At 39.2% G+C, this 5,692-nt stretch overlaps 1 pseudogene; it reads left to right on the forward strand.

Annotated features, from left to right (window-relative positions):
* Positions 1-351: 351 nt before the first annotated feature.
* Positions 352-5,692, forward strand: LOC119790049 (annotated as a pseudogene).

Consider the following 5,692-nt stretch of genomic DNA (forward strand, 5'->3'; position numbering starts at 1 on the left):
TGGATGGATGGATGGATGATGGATGAATGGATGTATGGATGGATGATGAATGGATGGATGGATGGATGGATGAATGGATGGATGGATGGATGATGGATAATGGTTGAATGGATGGATGGATGAATGGATGTTTAGGGAACTGCAATCAAGCGGAGCAGGAAATGCTATTTTTTTGTGAAGTATTTCAAAGAAGTATTCGTTCCTAACAGATAGTTGTCATGCCAACCAGTAGAACTGAAAGAGGAACTTCCGGTTTCTCAGGCGGATTTCCAGTAATGACAGTACATACACATTTCTTTCTGAAAAGCTGTATTTTGTTAAACAAACCTGACCGCTCGGGACCTTTTAGCATACTTCTCCAGCTGAAGAAGCTACGTACCGTCACGTCACGTAGCGATTCTGCACCTCTTACGCAATCTGCGCATTGTCCGCTCCTGTCATCGCGGCGCACCACCACCCTGGTCAGTGCGGGGAACTACTTTCTGTAACCGCCGCTCTCTCCTGGAGCCTTTTCAACCACACAATGGGGAACAGAGATGATGAGTATGATTTCTTGTTCAAAGGTAAATAAAACAGACTGACATTAGAATCCTTTAAGAGCCATTCTTCAAATTAGCAGGCTAACTACGTAAACATCAGCTAACGGTAGCTAGCAGAGATGTTTTCGTTGTCTGTTGACTCACTTCCCTTGTTTAATAAATCCATTGTTCACATTTAGTTTAGGTGTGGCAGCTTGTCTTTGTGTTCAGTCTGACTGTTTGTTCTTCAAACATTTTTATAGAAGCAGAGCGATAGTTTAGCAGTGAGTCCTGCAGGCTAATGGTTTGTCCTGCTGTGGTCAGAAGGATGGCATTATAACTGATACTGTTCAAACACTGGATCATCTTTTAAAAATAGATTTTACTTTTAACTAAAATACAAATATTGTTTTTTTTTCAGAAAGCCACCGTGTCCATTTTATCTGTTTGCCTATTTTTTTAAGCAAAAAAAAAAAAAAAGCTTAGTTGGATACTTGATCCCTCAGGGAGGAAACTCACACCCTCTGAAAGGAAGAAAGAGGAAACTCCATTGTTGTTTTTTTTCTATTGTCAGGTTTCTAATGACCTCTGATCTAAGGTAGATTTCAGTTTGATCTCTGAATCTATCTGGACTCATTTCTTTACCAAACAAAGTTGGATCTAATCAGACTGGATCTAGAGCCACTTCCTGTTAACCTGGTTGGGATGAAGAAGTCTTAATGTATCACTGAATATTGCATATCTGTGTTCCTTAGTTTATTATTATACTCAAACTCAATTTTACAATGAGTTAGGAAGATAGACGTTCACCCTGTTGTAGATGATCATTAATTTAAAGCAGTTAAAGGGCCCCAGCCTGGGGCCGGCGGGGGCCCCGGCTGGAGAATTCTGATGACTCGTCAGGATGACACAGGAACAGAAGTCTTGAGAAAGCATTGAGTCAGATTTCTAGAGAGCGGCTATTGGCAGCTCCTTCCTGCCTGATTCCCAACAGCCCAGTTTTATTCCTCTGCAGTTAGAACAGAGACTTTCACTTTGAAATCTGTCATGCACTACGAAAACTATCAAGAAATAAGTAAGAATACCTTAGATTAAATGTATATACCCTTAATTTGAGTGAATGGAATGAGTCTTTTTATTCTTAAAATAAGATAATTAGATAATATGTTATTGAAATAAGACACTGCAATCGTTTTTTCTTATTTTAAACGTAAATTGTCTTGTTCCATTGGAAAAGTGTTTTACTAACCTTCTCAATTCAAGAATAAATGCACTTATTTTAAGAATAAATGACTTATTTAGATTTATGTTTTTTGCAGTGTGTATCCATTGCAGACATGGAGCTGTGACTTTAACCTTAGATAAACACCCTACAACATCATTGCACTGGCATAAGAACACCCATGATTGTCTAATTAGTGTTCTCCAAAAGGACAGATCTCCATCCTGATTACAAAATCAGTTGTTTTCTGTTGTAGAACAATAATATAAATCCTTTGAAATCCCTTTGTTGTTCCACAATGGGGGAATTCCTTCTCTGCATTAACCCCTCCCCTTGGAGAGCAGTAGGCTGCCATCGTGCGGCACCTGGGGAGCAGTGTGGGGTTAAGGATCTTGCTCAAGAACCCAGAGTGACAGTCCGTGGGGATCGAACCAGCAACTTTCAACCTTCTCAGAGCACAAGCACACTGCTCTAACCAACACGTCCCCATCATTATAAATAATAACAAAGTTAAATAATAATAGAATAATATTTAAAAATTTGTCATTGTCATTCAAGTCTCCCAAATAGTCCCGATAAGAAGGAGAAGAAATAAAAAGATTGGAATAGTTTAATCATCAATTGTTCTGATCAGTGATTGAATTAAAATCAAAATAGGGCTAAAGAAAGATTAATCGTTATTAATCGATTATTGAAATAATCATCCGATAATTTAGTAATCAATTAATCGTTACCCACAGTATAGAGACTCTAAAACATGCCTTTAGCTGACAGAGCGATCCACTTATAGCAGCAGTTATATCAGGATTTAAAAAAAAAATCTGTGAAAATTTAAAACGTTTTCTTCTGTTAATATTCTCTACTGAGTACTCCTTAAGTGGCAAAGTTTTAGTTTCACGTGGTTTAATTTAGTAAAAAAATCTTCTTTAAGGAACTTTGGGCTATCCAATTACTAATCGATTAATCAAAACAATAATCAACAGATTAATCGATTTGCAAAATAATCATTAGTTTCAGCACTAAATCAAAACTAAACTTCATTCTATTTTCTTCTGTTTACTAAAAAATCCCATGAAGGGTTGGGATGCTTTGAGGCATTAATCTGTATTGCTTTATTTTCAGTTAGATTTAGAACTACTTTTACTGTATATCAAAGCCTGCAGAGTGAGCATGATGTTTATTATATTAAAACAATTTAAAAAAGTCAGGATAAGCAGATCAGTCAGAGGCTAAAGGAACATGGTGGCAGCTGGGAAAAGTCTGATTGGAGCTTTTTCTAAAAGTGATGGAAACAGATTACGGCATTATTCAACCAGCTAAGCAGCAGCAGGTAGGGGAGGGGCAACACTGCACTACTAGGCCTGCAACTGACGATTATTTTTTAAATCGATTTATTTGTTGATTACTTTTTTCAATTAATAATCAGATAGCAAAAGGTTCCTTAAAGAAGACTTTTTAAGATTAACCCAGGTGAAACTGGAAAGAGAATATATATATATGTATACATATATATATATTGTATATAAATATAATTTTACAATTTTGATATAATTACTGCTCTAAGTGGGTCGCTCGGTCAGCTTAAGGTATATTTTACAGTCTCTATATGTCAGTTAAGTATTAATCGATTAATAATTATTTGACAGTTATTTCAATAATTGATTAATCACCATTAATCGTCCAACGTAATAATTAACAATAATGAAATGTGTCAGCCCTATGCAGCACTACTCTGCACTCTATAAAGTTGTAGAAACAATCAAAGTTGGAGGTATTTTTTGGAACAACTAAAACTTTCAACGCCTGAATTTACTTCAATTGAAATCAAATGTTTCACCTTCTGTTTGTTTCCAGTTGTCCTGATTGGAGACTCAGGTGTGGGGGAAGAGTAACCTGCTGTCCCGTTTCACCCGAAACGAGTTCAACCTGGAGAGCAAGAGCACCATAGGGGTGGAGTTCGCCACCCGCAGCATCCAGGTGGACGGAAAGACAATAAAGGCTCAGATCTGGGACACGGCGGGACAGGAGCGCTACAGAGCCATCACCTCAGCGTGAGTGTTTCCTAGGTTACACACGTTTACAGCTGAATGGCGTGAATAAATGCAAACGCTCAATGACGGCGTTTGTACTCTAGGTATTACCGGGGGGCCGTGGGAGCGCTCCTAGTTTACGACATCGCCAAGCACCTGACGTACGAGAACGTGGAGCGCTGGCTGAAGGAGCTGAGGGACCACGCCGACAACAACATCGTCATCATGCTGGTGGGGAACAAGAGCGACCTCCGCCACCTCAGGGCCGTTCCTACCGACGAGGCGCGGGCGTTCGCAGGTAAACGCCCCCCAATTCCTGCTGAATTTTCTGTTTCTAATTCTGCAGAAATATGTTGGAGCCAAATTGTTTTTTGTTAATAATTAACAAAGCTTTTTTGTTTTAGTGGGTAATCTAGCTAAGTTTATTCTACTTCTTTGATATCTGTTACGGTTTTTGGTTATATAGTCATGTTTCTTTGTTTCTGGTTAGTTTATGATTGATTTGGGTGAATTACTGTATTACCAGCATGATCTGGGTGGGTGTATGTTTTTTTTTTGTTTTTTTTACCAGCGCAAGAGAATAATGGAGGAAATGTTTGTCCTTTTCTGTTTGCTTGCCTGAGAAATAAACTGAGAAAACTGAAGTTTACCAGAAACATTTTTTCTTTTGCCTGCGTAAATTAATGAGTCCATGGTCCATCTGTGGCCTTTGTGGATTTCTTTTTTTCTGTGTCATCAAAGCTCGACCACAATACAGTTTCAAATATTATCATCTCCTTTCCTCAGAAAAGAACACTCTGTCATTCATTGAGACGTCAGCGCTGGACTCCACAAACGTAGAAGAGGCGTTCAAGAACATTTTAACAGGTAGGGGGCGCACTGCTGTGGTTTATGTGGCAATGAGTGAATAAATGAACAGATTTCAGGCTCAGACAGGAAACATGTTTAATGTTTAACACGCTGCTGTAACAATCTTCACCAAAGAGGGAAACTTCTCACATTTGAAATATTTTATCCTCAAGTTTTCAAGGCTTTTTTTTAACCCAGGGTCTGTTTTGGTGAAGCATGATTTCCTTCAGTGGGTGACGGGTCAGATCCCACAGCAGAGAAGATAACTTCCAAGAACAGGATTAGATAGAGATGAATCATATTCAGCAGCGTCTCATTCTTATTGTTAATATCTTGTTGTTTATCCCTCCCCCCCCTCCAGAAATTTACCGCGTCGTTTCACAGAAGCAGATAGCTGACAGATCTGGACACGACGAGTCTCCGGGTAACAACGTAGTAGACATCAGCGTCCCGCCGACGACTGACGGCCAGAAGGGCAACAAACTGCAGTGCTGCCAAAGCCTGTGACGCTCTGAAGACAACCCCACCCCATCCCACCCCCCATCATCACACCACCAGTGCACTTTTCTTTCCCCTTCAAAGCCAGCTCTCCCTTTACTTTATCTTGCTCCTGTTTTGTTTTGTTTTTTTCCATTTTCCTCGAAGGTTTTGCCTTTTATTTCGTAGTAATACTTTGAAAGTCGCTCGTGCTCTTCTCCTTCGCCTTGAGGGAAACATTTCAGAAGCCTTTTACGTCCATCGAGTTGATCGTGGAGTCAGAGTGAAGGATGGAGGCCATCGCTGCTGCTGTAATAAAGCTGTTTGAACCCTACTGTAAAGCTGTCAGTACAGCAAGGTTAGGAAATGCATTTCAGTGCTCGCCACTAGATGGTGCTGTGTAAATGAACTAAATAGTTATTCAGCCTGATGAAGCAGTATTCAATGTTTGACAGTGTGCTTCTTACCCCCATCTGTCATCATGCCAAAAATATTCTCACTAAATATTTATTGAAAACAAAACAAGGCGGCTTAATTTGTCATTGTTTTACTTTCAGTTGAAAAACTGTAAATTTACAATAAAACTCTTGACTGAA

The sequence above is a fragment of the Cyprinodon tularosa genome, unplaced genomic scaffold (assembly GCF_016077235.1).
Source record: "Cyprinodon tularosa strain WSP-4 unplaced genomic scaffold, ASM1607723v1 ctg353, whole genome shotgun sequence".
Taxonomy (NCBI): Eukaryota; Metazoa; Chordata; class Actinopteri; order Cyprinodontiformes; family Cyprinodontidae; genus Cyprinodon; species Cyprinodon tularosa.